The 19,029-nt window shown below is 37.8% G+C and overlaps 1 long non-coding RNA gene across 1 annotated transcript; it reads left to right on the top strand.

The window, feature by feature from the left end:
- Positions 1 to 208: 208 nt before the first annotated feature.
- LOC103141802 (uncharacterized) lies at positions 209 to 16,399 on the top strand. The gene is made up of 4 exons (XR_476620.2): positions 209 to 290; positions 4,368 to 4,500; positions 5,157 to 5,235; positions 13,553 to 16,399. It is a non-coding gene; the product is annotated as an uncharacterized LOC103141802 (long non-coding RNA).
- The last annotated feature ends 2,630 nt before the right edge of the window (positions 16,400 to 19,029 follow it).

Genomic DNA, 19,029 nt, shown 5'->3' with positions numbered 1-19,029 from the left:
ATTATACTAAAGAAATAAAATCTGAAAAGGAATATCTGAAATAAGAAACTGAAGCCAGGTTAATCAAAAACTCACGACTAACCAAAGTAAACCATACAATACAACCCAAACCAAATGAGGATCTTAGGAGAGAGACAGAGGATCCTGCATGTGTGGCAGCAGGCAGTAATCAAGCCAACCACAAACACCTGCAGAAGATCTCACTCCAAACCCTTGGAGGTAAGGCAGCAGAGAGACACTGTGGGCTGTAACAAACAGAAATTCAATTCAACCTCATTAACGCAAAACAGGTAAGAGCATGATAATCAGTCTTACAATTCTGTATGGTCCAAAATGTACAAGCTCCAAAGGCAGAGGCTATAGATGGATAAGTAAGCAACAAAGCTACAAAGACAATTGGTGACTAAAAAAAAAATATGTATTTGTCAAAGGTATCTGGATTTATGACTCAAAGTTTTTCAGTTCATTTATTTTTGTTATGTTGAAGTAAAGATGAGATATTGTAACTTTCCCAGTACCATTTTAAAAATCATTTAAATGAAATCGGGCAGGATGGGGTGGAGTGCAAAATAGTTGACTGCTTTCTAAAACTGACTGTTCTTAAGAGTTGCTTACACAGGGTTAGTAAAGAATTTGTTCTGTTCAGTGGCTAATCATGATAGTAATACATTTTATTCATATGTATTAATGCCCTGCATTGACCAAAGTGCTATAGAGGATAAAACAAATACACTGCACAATAAAACGGGGCTACTTAAAAAGGCAAGCACAGTCAAAAAGGGTAAAAAGAAACATAAAAATAGTAAAGGTTAAACATCAAATCCCTTTTCAGTAAATACGTCTTAAGTTTGGCTTTGAACAGAACCAGGCCAGAGATGGCACACACAACTTGTAGGGAGGATTTTTGTGTTGCATGCTGTTGGGCCTGCAACAGAAAAAGACTGGTCCCCTCATTGTTTGCACTTTGAGCGAGGTACCTCCAGTAAATACTGACCAGCAGACAGTAAAGTTCTACTGGGCTGGTGGATTTTCAGAAGTTCACAAATTGAACATTTCTTGCGAACTCTTCCTCCTGCTGTTTCTGTTCAGGACTGAAATGGTCTAAAGGGAAATTAGGTTCAGAAGCTATTATTAAGCCTACCACATCTGATGGAATAGCAGCAACATTATTCGAAAGAATGCCATAAATCTTCTCTTTAATAGAAGCAGTTTTATTTGAAAAGAAGCTCATAAAGTCATCACTGCTGATGGTAAAAAGAAAAAAAATATGTGACTCCAGAGAGAGATAACTCTTTGTCATGTTGGCTTTAGAGATCAAGAGACGTCTGGGGATGTTCTCAAGATATAGTTGAAGATGTCTGAAGAGATTTCTTAGGGTTACTAGTCGGCTTAATGATTAAGTTAAATTTCCAAGTTGAAGAACATTTTCTTCCTGGCTTTAATTAATTAGGGTTTACCAGAAGGGCAAAATCGTTGAATCTGTATGTTCTGAGGCTCTGGTCTAAGTCACCGTGATGATGGCAATATCAGCTGAACATTTAGCAGCTGGGATTGTTTATGTTTGCACATCACACTAGATGAAAGGTGAAAATACTTAAATATGTAAAATCTTCAGGAGTGTATGAATATAGTGTTACAGTGTTCATTCCCTGAGCAGTACACAGTTTTTCTACTTTTTTTTTTCCACCTTTGCCAGCCTTTGTCCAGACAATGTTGTAGGCAAGGCTTGTAAAACTGACAATGCAATAAAACGCCACACAAAAATAAAATCCTGCTTTGACATATCTAAATATTGCAGTGCAGTATTCTGATTACCCAACACAAAACAAGACGAACACATTAACCCTTTATTTAAATAAGAGCAGCAAACGCTTTAATCCCAGTTAAGCCAACCGAAAATCTCCGGAACACATATTTATGACACATGTCAACCCTTACAAGACAATGCTTTTAAATGAAAAAAGATGCAAGGTAATTCTTTTCAAACAAACAGAACAAACCCACATGGTCTAATCAGTCCCAGCGGTCCTGCACAAGCTCGTTTAACCTCAGGGGGCCTCACTTACTCAGCTTCGTCACCGTTAGGAAGGATTTTAGCAGTAGACCGTGGACCACCAACATAGGCAACCACTCTCCTGGCAGGCTCAGCTGTCCACCAATCAGGGCTGTTTACCACCGTCTTGCATCATGATGTCATTCTGGCTCCCCATGCCAAACTAATAACCACCACGCAGACCATGGAATGTGCATTTGTGTCTGTGTGTGAAGAATTCCACATGTCAGAATAAAGTGCTGTCCCTAATGTGACCACAGCTGAAATGAGGCACGGTGAAACGCACTCTGTGCAGCAAAAGGTCAGGCGGCAATGAAGGGCTTCCTTTTTTGCCTTTAGTCCTTCTTTGCCTGCTTTATAAAATCAGCAGTCTCTTATCAGAGCTCTGAAAGTAATCAGGTTGCAGGAATGTAGGGAGAGGAGAGAAATGAAGACTGACGGTGAGCAGGCAGACTAAGATTAAAGTAAAACAAAAGACTACAACTTTTTTTTTTGCATCCAATCTTTTAAAGAAAAAAAAAAGTTCTGTTAATTATGTTTCTCCCTTGAATGATTCTTATATTTGATTCAAGAAATAATACTTTTTAAAAGTAATGCATTATTAAATTCCTGCATTTAATCATAAAGCTTGCCACAAAGACTGCATTGACCTCCTGCATAGAATGCCTAAAACTGAAATTTTCCTCTTTCTTTTAAATTACTTTCACCTTTAAATCAATACTTGATGCTCATCAAATTTCCAACATTTTACCTGAGAAGCAAGGTTCCGCCACAATTAGCAGTGAATGAGATGAGATGAAACCCACTCTGTTTCTTTTATGCATATTAGAATTGTTAGTTACAGAGTTTTAAGACTTTACAAAATGAAAGTACAGCTTTTCCAATCTATAATTTTCCTTTCTAAAATAGTTTGTCTTAAACACGCAGTCGTTCCTAGAAATGTCTTCATTAATTTAAAAAATAAGTACAGAAAACGTTCCAGTAGCAGAGGCAGGCATGTTTTGTGGTAAGCCAATCACGGAACAAGCAAAATTTTAGAAATTTGTGCTTGGAGCATCTGACATGATTAGATACTAAAGTTAAGTTAGGAGAGCCTTGAGCGCTGGAAATGCAGGTCTTGAATTTGCAAGAAACCTGCAGAATCTGAGATGTCAGCAGATTGGTGGGTGCATTGATCAAAGGGGTCAGCATTTCTGTCACATGTGCATCTCCATCGGCTGCCACGGGTGACCACTACTCCATTATTTGCCATCATAATTTTCAAATAGTTGTGTACAAAAAAAAATCCAATAAATGTAAACATCTCGATGTTATTAAGTTAGAACTTCTAAGAAACCTAACAAGATATGTTTTCCAAACATCAAATCATTAAAATATGTTTTATGAGGGGAACTCAATAATCTTGGGGAGAAAGGAACTGTCCCAGTTCACAACACAGCACCAATGTGTCGCACATATTAAAAAAGCGCGCACGGCGTTTGACATAAATTAAAGATGTACAAACATATTTAATTTTACACAAAAAAGCCCTACTGTCTAGCAAACTTAAAGAAGGTGTAGCTCTGTAGTTTGGTAACACTTAAGAGTGGGCTATTAAGGGCTTTTCAAAAACCATACGTCATTATTCTTAAACACAATAAAACTGTAACGAGAACAATTTTAAAGTTTAAGTGACGATAAAGCAGAATTAGTCCAAAAATAATTCACTGGCTCATATCTGGCGGAAGCAGAGGCAAGGGAGAGAAGAGTGGGGTGAGATAGCCCAGTTGGTGCTCCATCCATCATCTGTTTAGACTGTGTGCCAGCTTGAAAACTGGGAACATACACTGATTAATATTCTTTGCAGGGTAGAGGGGCTCATAGTGATGTTGGATGAATTAGCCAGCTTTCCCTCTGAGATCCTCAGATTTAGCATGCTACCAAGCAGCTGAGCCAGTTTTAAGTACCACAAAATCTGGATTGCTCTGCAGAGGTCCTTCACGGCACTGGACTGTAATGGTGCAGAAGTCTTTTTGTTCTTATTTGCTGTCTAAACATGCATGATGAGGTTAATGACTTGTCGCCTTGAGCGCTGGAAATACAGGTCTCGAATTTGCAAGAAACCTGCAGAATCTGAGATGTCAGCAGATTGGTGGCTACATTGACCAAAGGGGTCAGCATTTCTGTCACATGTGCATCTCCATCGGCTACCACGGGTGACCACTGCTCAGCAGAAATGTCATTCTCTCTCCCTCTCTGAAAACGGCGCCGCATGCTGTCTCACTTTACTCCCTGTAACACCTCACAGAAATTTCTTCATTTCTCTCTGTTTCAGTTTTCTCTTGTGAAAACACACACTCGCACAGTGTCAAGCATCGGGGTCCAAAATCCCACACATACAGTGCAGCAAGGCAGCAACCCGCCATGCAGTGATGGAAGACCTTGGGTGTTAGCCTTGGCGTCAGCAGGTAAAATTTGTTTGCTTTGGAACACGAACTTGTAATATTGTGACACCCAGGCGCTCACAGCAGGTCAAAATGTCTCATGCATTTCACAATTGTGTAAACATGCCTTTCAAGGGGATTTTTAGACACCTGTGCTGAGTTGCACTGTAGGAACATTCAGTGGTTGACCTTTTCGGCCAAATTACTTAAAAAATAAACAAGAGAACAAAAATGGGTAGAAACTGTACAGGGACATGATGTAATTTTTTGTGAAAACAGAAAAATCATTCATTACATGGTGAAGTGACTAATGATGCATCTAGCTTTATACATGGCAATAAATGTAAGCAGGATTGTGCCCCAGAAATGAAAATGGAAAGTAGCAGGTAACACTGACAGAGGTCCAGCTGTTGTTGAAAATGAGTTGATGTGCGTTTTAGAGGTTCCTGTACTTTATCACACCTTCTAAGCGTTGAACTTGGACTGTCACCCGTTGTAGTGACTCACCTTGCTAAATACGGTGAATGTGACAGGAGATACCATGTTCAAATACATGGATAGAATAAACAATTGGCACACTAAAAGGCACTTATATCGTTTTTTTCCACATTTTCTTTTTCATAGATCTTGAGGGATAAGATGGCTATTTTTATTTTCATGTTGTTTATTTTTATTTTTAGGAGAAATGCAGTCTGGGAGCAGTATCTCAGAGACGGACGTCCTAGGAACTTAAAGGTGAACCTGTAATTTCCCACAGTGGTAAGTGATTATATGTGACAGAAAAACTGTTACTCAGAAGGTTAAAATTCTGGCAAGAGTTTCAATTAGACATTACAATTTCTTCTCTAGTTCTGAACAGCGGTAGTTTTGACAATAGCTGTTAATTCTTTTTCCAAGCACCATAAGTTTCCACATTGGCTAGCTGTGCAATGGTTCAGTAATACATAGTAGCAGTGAATGGAAGCAGCTAAAAATGTCCCAAAAATGCTCAAAGGGCTGAACTTTTATATCACAAAATATGGTTGTGATGGTACAAAATGTAAAATCTTCAAGAAAGATGATTATACGTTACTGTAACTGAGCAAAGTTGTAATGGTGAAAAGATGAAGGTCTGACAGACCAAGGTCAGAAATATTATATAAAAAAATACAATATTTTTTGTCTTTATGGTTCTGAGTTCAGAAGCCTTATGATCCCTTGTAATATCTAATCTGTCTATGATGTGCTGAACTTTCTTTTTCATTGGTGTTTAGGCATTTGATAATTATTGATAATTTGATCATTTTCATGTCAGAAGGTTAGAAATATGTAAAAAAGCCTGAGAGAAAGAAACTGAGCAAAAAGCTGCTCTTAAAGCAGGAAAGTCACCCTGGTTGTCCAAAAATGGATGTAGTGTTAGCAAAGATGCAGCTGAAGTGTGAGGTACCAAGGTGGTTGTGAAAGGAGAAATGTAGTCTGGGATCAGTAACCTGGAGACTTAACATACCGGTCCGCTGCCCAGGTAGGTAAAAGTGTAACATCAAATGCCCAGTCTACCTATAATTTGTCACAGTGGTGAATGACTAGCCGTGACCAAAACTGTAATTCAGAAAGCTAAATTTCTGGCAAGAGTATCAACTACTCATTGTAAATTCTTCTCTAGTTCTTATGTCAACATATGATGGGATCAAACTGACAACCCTTCATTTTCAGCTGAGCCAAAGTCCTGTAGCATGCTGAGACTAGAAGAAATATAATCTTTCTTCTGTGCAAAGATTCTGAAATTCAAAAACATAATCCCAGTTGAAACCATGCTTAAAAAATAAAAAAAATTCTGACTGCTACAATTTTTCTTCAAAACATTGCATGTACTGTATTTTGTCCTCATCATTCAGCCTTGGGTTACTTTCCTTGAAACCAACTTTCCAATTGTTTCTTAAACCTGGAGCATACAAGTTTTCAATAGAGAGAGTTTAATTGGTGGGTGAGGAGAAATCTGCCTCTTTCACCTTTTCATTTTTTATGAACCTCACTCATTTTTCTTGCATCACAGGAACTTTGAAGAAAATAAGAGTGCTCAGTCCACAATTCTACTGTGTTGCCAATACATATTCAAAACCTTTGTGTTGTAAATATTTTTTTTATTTAGAGTACAAGTCACTTGCTCGAGTGAGATAACGGTTCTATATGTAATCCTTTTCTCTTTCAGAGGATGTGGATCCAAAGACTTTTGTTGTATCTTCAAAGTGAGCTTTCAAGAAATGCATATGCTTTTTAGACAATGGAAAGGCTGACTTTGATTTATTTATGTTTCATAGTTTCACAATGTCAGTTTTTTTGGGGGGAGGAGGGGCTCTAAATATGGTAATATTCACTCTTTATACTAGAAATCAAAGTGTAACTCATTCTCTGACACTTCTAAAAGCTTTCAGCTCTCAGGTCCCATTCACATTAAATACCGTACAAGATTGATAGGCACATTACAAGTTCCATGACAAGCTTTTAGCAGTCATTTCAACTCCCCCAAATGTTTTGGTAGTCAGCTTTTCACCCATGTCACAAGTGCAGCTCACCATGTTCCAAGCATCGCCCAAGAACGTACAAGAAAGTTGGCGGTCAGTATAAAACTATGCCATCTCTTCTATAAGCTCTCCGAATCTTGTTTCTTTATCTGTGCTTTACAAACAGACTCCTTTAGCTGCAGTGAAATAGTTTTCAGCTAGTTTCCAGCTTCACATTTATTTCCTTTTTGATATCTGTATAATATTTATTGCCTGCTACTGGAAAGGGTCAGGATTGCCAGATATCATAACACGGTATCTTGAGGTAGAAAATTGCTGATGACAAAAGTCTGGTTGCACTGCAGTAAAGAGTCTTATGTGCAAAAAGTAATGCTATTTTTGTCTGTCAGACTTATTTTTAAAGCTAGGATTAGAAGAGTAACATTACAGATTCCTAGCAAACAAGGTTCTAAAATTCCCCACGACTTCACAAAACAACATACAGCCATTTTTCTTGATGGCATCTTCTGAGCAAGACATTTGACCTTCTGTAACATAGAACAGACATAGCTAAAAACTGTTAAATCATCGATAAATGAGCAAACACTATGTGAGACAGCCTAACACAACATGCAAAGTGAGCCTTCAGACAGGTTACATGCTGAGGCGACTAACACATTTTTAATAAAAGAAGATTTGAGCTGCAGCAATGAAAGAGCATTCTGTTGAACAGGAAAGTAAAAGTTGATTAAAGACTGCTAAGTTTTGTGGGGTTTTTTTCTTTAATAAAGCAAGAGACCAACAGGCTCTGATCACTGTGTTATTACTGCAAGATGTAAGATTTGACTAAACCTTGATCACAAAGCCTCAGAGGATCCGGGCACATCCCCTCGAGTTTATTTGTTCCAGAAGCTTTAAATTGAAAGAGGAAGCAAGGCATCTCCTGCTGTGGGGGTGTGTGTTGAGGAAGTGAGCGTATCTTATGAAGACGAGACTGAAGCATTGCTTTCCTCTCCATGTTTGTCTCCTTCCCCCGCAGCTGTTTGTCTTCCTTATTGTCTCTCCACCTGCTGGTGCTGTGCACATTCGGCCAGCCTGCTAGCCTGTTGCTTTTCTTCTTGGACTGACTTTTTGTTATTTGTTTCTCTCTTTCAGGAAAAAAAACCCAGTATGGTCATAGCTATAAATAAGCTACAATTTAAAGAAGGGAAAATCAATAGTTGGACATTAGGCTTTTCAATTTCAATTTTCTGAACTTCCCTGAGAAAGTAGACATACTGCTGATTCATGGAGTGTCATGCTCTGTATGTGTTAATGTGTGTGTGATAATTTCAGAGAGTCAATCCATGATACTTGTGTGTGTGTCCTTCATGAACTATATATCTGTTGGAACATCATCAGCCTTTATAGCAATCGTAAGAGCCTTAAAAGCCAGGGGAAGAGTTATCTTATCAGAAATACTCACTTTAGATGCAAATTCTGACCTACAGTTTTCAGTCTTTCATAAATGCGGCATCCCCTACATTGCTTCTGGAAACGTGGTTTTCTTTCAACAATGTCTTTTTTTTTGTCCAGCTCTTTTCCATAAAGTTTTGATGGCCATAATGTTGTACATTTGTAGACTTGCATAATATCAGGAAACAATATTTGATGGTAAAACATTACTGCTGAAACTTGCAAAAAGGATATTAATTATAGTTAACTCTCATTTTCCCAGTCCATGAGCTTTAGCGTTTCATAGCATTTCAGCAACTACACCTATACATCAGGTGGATGGTTTAAGGCAGGGAGGCCAAAGTGCGACTCGGGGACCATTTGTCAAATTGGATGTGTACTGGATGTGTCAAATTATACAAATTTGACACATACAGTACAGGTACTTGATCCAGATGGAGACCTTTTATTTATCAGGGTAAACTTATTTCTGACTTTTTGTAATAAGTAGTGCCTTGTTTTTCCAGAGACCTTTTACTGAAAAGCTGACTTCGCTACATCCAAGTCAGCTTTCCTTTGATTTATTAGACATGACTAACCATAGCATCCATTTTGAAAGGAATCCTGTTTTTATAGCTGAGAATAAATTTGTTCAATCGAACCCAAAAGAATCTGAAAACGAAATGTCTTCCGTTTAATACAGCACGTGCAAATTTCTTTTTTAAGTTTTGGATCTATGATGAATAATAAGATCCCTTTCTTGCAAAAAAGTACTTTTTTTCCCCCTTGGGTTTTATCTTTTTTATTCATTTTTTAATTTCTTGGTCTGTCAGTACTTTTGACTTGACCATATGGGCCATGTGATAACAAATTTAGTCATCATATGTCCTGTGTGATATTCTCATATTCTGATAGGTGCTGCAGGTCTCATGTATAATAAATTCAAAATAGACTTGCATGTTTTTGTAGTGTTTTTTTTTTATTTATAATTATTTAGAAAGTAAAAATATAGAAGGTGAATTAATAAAAATGATCCCTATTACATATTTTGATAGGACTTTCCCCCATTTGTAACCACTGCAGGCTGTTAAAGGGACATTTCTTTTTGTCTTCATGCTTCTGAGTTTCAGAAGGGTCATTATCCCTTGTAAAATCTAATCTGTCTGTTAAAAGGCTGTTAAAAGATCAAAAATGACAAGCAGGCATTGCTTCTTGATTCACTGGATCATCATCCAGCCATTCCATTTTCTGATTCATTGATAAATTTGATGGTATCATATCCAGTAATAGGCCTAAATCATTTGCAGGCTTTTTCTGTAATGTAAGAATTATTGTCTTCATGGGACAATTTACTCGCCTTGTAACTGGGTAATTTATAAGCAAAGATTCAAAAGTCACACCCAAAAAATGTCTGTCTTTAGACATGGATCATCGGTTGTGCTTCACATTTCGTCAAGGGCATTAGGAAAGGATGCAATCACACAGGCTGGAAATTCACTCTGAAATGAGTTATAACCTGCAGTGCACTATAAATCATACCCTCTTAACTCTGCACTCCTTGTTTTCCACGTACACACCCAAGCGCTGCAGCAGACATGAGTGCGTGAGCAGGCTTAAGGGTGGTCGGGTGCATGGAAGCAATACCGTTCACATTTGTGCACAAGGTCTCTAGTATTGTTTGTCAAAAGTGCAAAACGCTGGGTCGGGGCAAAGATTATAGCAAACTTTTTCACAGCTTAAAGTAATTGTTAGCATGCCATACCTCGGTTTTCCATTGACGTTTGCAGACTATTTGAAACTGCTGCAAGAAAGTCAATTTTAGTCAAACCACTAAAAGACTGATCAGTGTTTGGAGCCAAAAACACATCTGCATCGCCACTCATCTGAAGTACATGCTGAATGGCTTTTTGGAAAAAGTTGGCAAACAGTTCTTTCATTAAATCAAGAAAAAAAAATTGCTTCTGCCATACCATATCTCCCATTTCCCCCTCTGTCTGCCTGTTGTCGGCTGTGTACAGAGTGTTTTGTGGCATTTCTTTGTAATGATAGAGAATTTTGCAACATCTATTTATGATGGTGGTGACGGTAATTGTTTTTCTCTGCTCATATCATGATCATTATTATCACTCCTCTGTCATTTATACCAACTATGAATATAAATAAGATTGCTACACTCTGGACCTAATTGGAAAACCATCCTTGTGGCCGAGACTGAAGAACCGGTTACACGGAGTGGGGGTGGTGCTGATGAATGGGGGGTAAAAATGATGTCGGCAGTTGTGCTGAAGTTTAGAATTTTTACATCAGTGTTATTTTTCATGCAACAGTGAAATGCAGCCCCATTTAGGTAATCCAATAAAAATGAATTGGTAAAACCTCTGTTTTTTTTTTTCAGTGTGTGAAAGGGGGCCTAATGAGACAAATTTATTCAGGCTCATTGACTGAGCAGATGTCTGAGAACTAAGACTCGCTGTGTATGAATTTGTTGTGTAATGCTGTCGGGCTTTAATTTTCTTTGTTGTAATTTAAGTATTTTTGCTTGTGCTATTTTTCTTAAAGATTTCTGGGTCAGAACATGATTTTACGGTATTCTTTTTACATTAGCTATTAATATTACAACATCTGGGATTTTAGCTCTTACCAGAAGAGACTGCTTATTAACTGACTGGCCAGTACTCGCTAAATATTCATTTACTGTATGGTTTAGATACGTTTACATTTTATATTTAAGTGAGTTGAAACCCACAACAGCATATATTGGCTTGAAACATTTACTGGTTAGCAAAATAATCCAAATGAATCTGATTTTAGTGTAACTGTTTTTAAATTTTGAAACTCTTGCTTATTATACAGATTAAGTTGTTTGTGCAGTAAGAGGTCTTTCCTTGGCTTTCTTTTTTTTCTTTCTTTCTGTAACTTCTAATTTGTTAAATATATATATATATATTTTAAACCTGGCAATAGAAAGTGAATATAGATTTAGGAATATGACACATAATGCATGTTTTAATGAAGACTTTATGTAAAGCCCATTGTTCATCTTTATTAACATTTTTGTCCTTATTTCACTAACTACTGCATATGAAATGTCCCTGCTGAGAAGCTAGATCTTACATTACAGTTTGATTTCTGAAATTCCATGCTTTGTAAACCCTACAATTTATATGCAATTTGTCATAATGAAAGATTATTTATGTGAGCTCTGATCTCAAACAGATGGCATGCTCGAGGAAAATAGTGTGTAATTTGTAGCAAATTGGTACATCCTTTCAAAACCACTAATGTGTTTTTTAAACTTCATGAGACTGATAAAACACCTCAACTATGTTAGAATTTGAGCTCAGTTCTTACTTTGACCCTTAAGGGTCACTTATACTTCACAGCACCAAATAAACATCTGTCTTGGAGCTTAAAATTAACTTTAAATGGAAACTTGGTGGCCTCAAAGCCATGGAAATTTCTTGTCTGTAAGTGTAATAGACGTACACTTGCAGCAAAAATCTTTCAACACCGTTGAAATGGAGGCTGAATATTTTTATGGGAAATAGTTGCTTTAAATTGTGGCAAGATTTATGTGAGCTCGCAATAAACTAATTACACAAGACCATAGAACTGTTACAAGGATTTTATTCAAATTCTATATAGAATCTTAGTTCCAATGACTACTACATTCTCAATATTATTCAAGCCTTTCAAAATAACTTTTCATATAATATTAATATTATGTTCTCCCTGCTACAGTGTCAGAAGCTTTGTTACACTGAATCACATTGCAGCAGGTAACGGCACACTGCTACTAAAAAACTACAAGAAATGTTCATCATTAAGAGATTGACTAATTTTAAGACTGTAGTTTTCATTAAAAAGGGTCGTTTTCAGTTCAATTTATAGAGATCACTTGTAATATTAGTTGTGCTGAGCTATTTAAGTTATCTCTTTTTGTTTATTGGAAACATCTGCAAGTTTTTGCCAAACAAAACCAAATTTGCAGTGGAGGTTGACAAACCTCAAGAGCAACTGCACATCCAAGGGCAAATACACTTATGTTCTCAAACCTACGTCTGTGTCCTTATAAAGTAAAGATAGATATATGCCTACAAAGGGCATAGTGCAATCAGTGTTTTAACAGCTTGACACATAATCAACAATAGCAACATCCAGGCTTCGTATAAATCTATAATCACATGCACCACTGTGTTTTATGAGTCATATCCAGGTCCAGTGTGCTGCACAGCAAGCACCTTTATTTCTCCGGGAACAAAATATTCTGGCTTTTATTTGGACTTTAACGAGGCACGACAACAAATTACATTTTATTACAGAAACAGAACCCAGACATCTTTGGAAAATTTAGCCTAGTGAGCCTTTTTGTTTTTGCCAGCGGGCACTGGATGCGAGATGAATGCGGTGATCACAAATGCTGTTAAAGCAAGAAAGCTAATTACTGATATTCATGGTCCTCAATTTACAAGGCTTAACGGGGTCATTGCAGAAGATGGGAGCTGCAGAAGCAGACGTGCCCAGGCTTCCCACCGGGCCTGAAGCATATGTGTTATTAATATGATCATTATTTGTAGTCGGGAGTAGTTTTTCGCTGTTTGTTCTCTTGAAAGCACTTTACTTTTTAATGGAGCACATAAGGAAAAGTAGTATTACACTGTAGATTAACATTCCCCTTTCATTTGTTGAGAAATGAACTGTACCAATTAATATCCAGTGACATAAACTTTAGCTTTTCCAGCCAATATAGCTCGATAGAAAGATTAACTACTAATTAACTTAATAGCTGTGTTGATGGAAACACATTGACTGTCATTATCCCTCACTTGGGACATATCAATGACACAGCGGACCATTTCACAGCAGCGCTGTCGGGATTTTAAAACTGCCCTCTGGCAACCTTCTGATAAAAACCCCTTGGTCTTAAAAACTCACACTGTTAGAGCTAATGTAAATTATATCAGTCACTGAGAGGACAGAAGGGCCTCAGCTGATTAGGTAAGGTAATAACTTGTACATATTTTTGTATTATCACATGAGCTAGAGGGAAACACAAATAGCGCATTCTTCAACTTGAATTCCCTGTCTCATAGTTCATATATCACCAAATTGTGGCATGTCAGACATCAATGGCTGTTTTTTTTTTTTTTTTTTCTTCCCAGATGGAAACTTCTTCTCGAGGAAGTGAGCAACTACGATGGCTTGGCAGTAACACACCAGACATTAGAGTCCGGTCACGTCTTCATCCAAACCTCCACACAAAAGACATGATCTTTCTTCCAGATGTAGAGCAACAATGAAAAGCCCAACACCAGATAAGGGTCAAAGAAAGGGAGGTCTCATTGATCAATTCCAGACTAGAAGTGGCCGCCTGGTTCGGGGAGCATCTCATTATCTGTGATGCAAAACAGCTGAAAACACAGCGCACTCTCACCTTTAGGGTCAGCGTGGTAAATGACCATGAAAGCCCCTGAAAACAGCTGATGTTCACGCAGTCGATGGTGATCTCACGCTTGACTAGTACGCATGGCCTTGCAAAAATATTTACATTTTGTCATGTTCCAACCACAAACTTTGCTTCGCCACAGCTTCTGTGAGAACAAAAGGCACTTTAAAATAACAATAGTTTTTATATTTTTGGAAATCAAAGTCTGAAAATTTTGGTTATGCCATTTGTACTCTTGCTCTGATAATTGTAAATAAAATTCAGTGCAAATTTCCATGAAAGACTGCCTGGAACAAAGCCAGAATTGACAGAAAACAATAAAAAAAATCTGAGTTTGCAGCAAATCATGAGCAGAGTAAACGTATGAAACAAGATGCTCTGGTCAGATGACACACAAGTTGAATGTTTTGGTGCTATTCAAAACATTGTATTTTGGAAAATCAATGCTGCTCATCTCAACAAACCATCCCACTCTGAGTCATGGTGCCATTAAAAGCACATACAAATAATTCAATTAGAGAGTTTGAGTTTCTGCCTTTAGATTTTTTTTTTTGTCTTGAAAGACACAATAAATAGAAATCTGCACAGATACAAGTTGGATGTGCTTTTTAAATGCAACATCTCGGAAAATGTTTATATTGAGGAATTTGGATTTTGCATGAGCAAAACTTTAGATAAAAAGAAAACTTCTTGAAGGAAAACGGTATGCATCAGCTTTAGGTTTCAGGCTCTAATTATTAAACAGATTCACCTATGGGAGCTGGATTGCTCTAAAGTTATAAATAACAGTTTTGGGACAAACAAGTTGCAGCGTGCTTTCTGATAAGACCAAGTTAACTAGTTAAGCGCAGGGGGAAAGAGATGAATTCATATTTACTTAATTGTAAAGAGGCTTTTCAGTGGAATAGTACTTAGTCCTGCCATATCAGCAACAGAATCACTGTCATACATTTTTCATGATATTATGAACTCCATGGTCCTCTGACATGCTTGATCAGAAGAGCAGCAAAATGGGCCATAGTCACTCTGCAAGAGCAGCAGAGATCTAATGGCCTGGTGGGAGAAACCTTTAAAAGGACAGCTGTTAATTATGCACCTCAGCCTGCTGGCCTAATGGAAGAGTGTCGAGAAGCCTGTGTGTACGACCATGAAGGAGACGCACCACAAATATGACCCTCGCATTTCTGAAATATTTCAATAATCTCTGAACACAGCAGTTCTGTGAAAGAGTTGAAACTGTTTAAACGTAATATAAGCATATTTGTGTATAAGAAAGGGCTGATAAAGGTCCAGACCTAAATCCAGCTGGGAGTTTGTGATGAGACTTGAAGGCTCGAGTGTTTTTGAATGGTAATGGGCAGATTGCAGTCTCTAGATGTAACAAAGCTGGCAGAGTTGTAGCCCTGTATGACTTGCAGCTGCAATTGCAGTGAAAGGTGATTACACAAAATAGTCTATTGACTGAGGTGAGCTGTATGCAACGATGCTTATCTCTGCAGCATATAAAACTCCTATTGTAACACGAGGTACAGTTTGTTTTCCTGCTGCCTGTTCCATTTTTCTTTTCAGTTTCCTATAGCCTAAATGCTTTTGGTTGGTGGAATTATTGTCTTTTGTAGATTTGTTCCATGGATTACTGTAGCATGGAAAAACTAAACAACACATAAATCCCAAGCATATGAACTAGATTTAAGACTGCTGGATTCCTGTTGTTAGAAGTCATGTGTGGGATACATAAATAAAATAAACACACGTTAAATTGTAGTACCAAATTTACTTCCCGACTTTAGCTAATGACGCAAAATAGACCATCTAAAAAAATAAATAAAATAAAATGTATGCAATAAATTGGTCTCATGAAACAGAAAAAGAGTCATTAGGACCACATGTGGGGTCTCTCTTTTGTTTTGAGAAGCCGAACGCGGCAAGGGGCGGGGGGAAGCAGAACGACTCAGAAAGGGAGGTCCTCTGCGTGTTAAAAACAAAAAAAACACTAAATCCTCTTGGGGGAGACAAAATGTGGTGGAACTACATCAGCCCCTCTCTCCTTCGTCTCCAGCAGGATTCACTGATCACCCATCCTCCTCGTCTTTAGATAAATTCTGATGTCAGGAATAAGGCGCTCCTTTTAACTCAATCCGCCGTCCACGAGGGAATGTGAGCGCCGTTAGAGGTCAGCGCCACAAGCTGCCATTCCTGTCACCTCAAATGACAATGGATGACACTAATAGCAGGAGGAACCATAAAACTTTATCAGATTAGAAGCACAATGAAAGCATGACATATTACTACTGGCTAAAGACCACAGTGGGAAAAGTCAAAGATAGCATTTCGCTCGAGTTTTACTGCCGTTTTATTGCCTCCTCTTGTTTATCCTTCGGAGGCATTCTCTGGGCTTCACTCTTCCCTGTCTTGTGTTTATTCCTCTGTTTTCCCATAGCTTTGTTTTGTAAGCATGATTACTTTGAAATGAACATGCTGACGTGCTCTCCTATTGGTTTGCATTTTTCTTCCAGTGTGTAAGCTGCCATCCAGGGGAAAATAAATGGCAACCCCCCTCTCCAGCAATCATGTGTGTTTGATAAAAATCTTCCTGGTCTCTCTTCATTTGTCGGCAGCCGCTAAGCAGCTCCAGCTCTGCCTTCAGCTGTCTTCCATTTTATCGTGCAGGCCGTAATCAAAGCCAGATGGGCCTGGACACACACACACACACACGCACACGCACGCACACACACACACACACACACACACACACACACACACAAGCACACACAGTGGCGTTTCTTGCTTGAATGGAGCCCTGAGCAAAACAGATACCTACTCCCCCCACAAAGTCTACAAAAACTATAACGGGAAGTATTCGTCTCACATGGTGAGATGAGACCAAAATTAAAATTTTTGCCCTAAATGTGCTTTTTTTTTTTTCCTCTGAATACATCATTTCTGTAGTGAAACATGGTAGCAATATAATGGTGTTGGGATAGAGAGTGAGAAAGAGATTATAAACCAACTGAGTTCTTAAAGGGGCCCACTGGAGAAACGCTAGAATCACTTTTTGTTTGCTACAGATGCAAAAAGGCAGAAAAGCACAAGAGAAAGCATTATTTCTACCTTCTGGTGTATTCCCTCCCCCAGTCCATGCCACCCTTGGCAAAAAAAAATAAAAAATACGAGTACACCTCTGGTCCACACGTGCAGACCTACAAATGAGAGTGCACACACTTTACACACAAGTAACTCTGAGGAAACTCTAATATGCTGTGGTCTGTCTGTTTTGCCTTCAGAAGCAGCTTTCTGAAAACAACACTGCCATTGGGATCCTTTAGTATGTTTGTAAAACTTTGTGGACAACATAATTTTTTGCACTTTACCGACTGAGTCGGACTGTGACTCAGTCAAACTGTTCAAAGAAAAACTGCATCAGCATGTAGCTTTGTCCCCGTGTGAATTACTGGATTATTTACAAGAGGTCTGCCTGTGGCGTGAATGTAGTTCTCCGAGAGTATGCAGGAGGTCATACATTACAAAATGAAGTTAAAATTACTGCGGTATGTAAGGACTGGGGTGGGGAGGCGAGTCTGAAGTGGAGGAAAAACGTGTTTTCTATTTAGAATAATGGATGTTGGGTATTTTGGAATATTAACGTAGTTGGTCATGATTAGACAAGCTAAATTAACATGCCAGGCTTCAACTAGTGAAATGCTCACAGAGCTTATTAAGACAAATTTAGGTTAGACCATTTGCAAAATCTCACTTTTCTTATTTTAAATTTTTTTTCCCCTCCCGTGTATTTTCTGGAAAGAATTTTGCAACCATTAAACATATCTTGCCTGCATTTTTTCACAAATTCAGAGACCCGAATAGGGATCGGGGAAAGCAACAGATTTTTATCTGTCCTTCTGGAGACGGGTCTGAGCAGCGCTGCACACGAGCCTGCACACACACACTTGCGTTGAGATGAACGACAGGCCCATTCAGACCCTGGAAGAACACAAACAGAAAACAGAACTTGAGAGGTTTTCAGGGTTATACCACGACTGCACAGAAGGTGTAACATGAGTAGCACAGTAGGTGTTCGGGAGCAGCGCTTTTGAGCTGCAGGTCACATGTGCTATGGAAGAAGAGTCCAATTCATATTCACTCAGAAAAGAAACACACAAGCACTTTTTAACGTATGGGGTTTGTCGCAATGAAAATATGTGCATCAGATCATGTCACAAATATGTTTTTAAGGCATGTACTGATCAGACTTTTACTGGCTGGTTCACTTTGAGGTCTGACCAGGCAATGCGTAGTTTCTTTCTAAACTCAAACACATGCAAAGTAATCTGTGCACACTCATAAAAAACTGTAACTAGATAATGTAGTCATAAAATGTGCAAACTTTGGCAGATGGTCTCTTACTTTTATCTAATTTCTGCTTTATTCAAAATACAATAAATCAAACACATAGTTGTTGGTGGTGTGTTAACGGGCCATAAAAAGAGTGAGCTTTCAGCTTTGACAGATGCACACTAATAAATATGAGCTCATTTCTGATTTCAGATGCATGTTTTTTATTTGTACAGACATATGGTCTTTTAGCAATTAGGAAAAGTTACTAGTATTTTACCATAAAATTTATTTTATTTCTAGTATTGTTGCACTATTTTTTTTTTTTTTAGCTTAACATAACTAAAATAGTTCAATTTATATTCAATGTTGCATTTTTTCATTGTCATCCTAGGTTAATCAGGGATTTGAATGTATGCATATTTAGTTTTATTCAATGTCATTTATTTTTTCCCCTCTTTAATTTATTGTGCTCTTTAGCGATCTTATCCACATTTAGAGTGTAATTGTTTTTAGAATGTGTATGTCCACCTTCACCCCATTAACACAGCTGCATTTACTCAGTCAACCAAACCAACATCACTTCTGTGACAACATAATTTGATATATTTTTGATTCTTTCTTCCCTGGGTTTTATTAGCTTATTTATGTTTTAATATGATGTGTCAGACTAATAATATTTTTATTGATTTAATTATTATTTAATATTGCTATGGCTGTGATTATTCTGACTTTTTAAATATATTCGTATTGAACATGCATACAGGCACATTCTGCTGTGTGCAGATGTTTTAAAAAGAGGTTTCTTTTTCAAACATGCTTTTAAAAAGACATATATACACACACATTTTCAATGTGAGT

This window comes from Poecilia formosa, unplaced genomic scaffold (genome assembly GCF_000485575.1).
Source record: "Poecilia formosa unplaced genomic scaffold, Poecilia_formosa-5.1.2 Scaffold89, whole genome shotgun sequence".
In the NCBI taxonomy this organism is placed as follows: Eukaryota; Metazoa; Chordata; class Actinopteri; order Cyprinodontiformes; family Poeciliidae; genus Poecilia; species Poecilia formosa.
The sequence above is the reverse complement of the archived record's forward strand: the minus strand, read 5'-3'. Positions and strand labels throughout refer to the sequence as shown.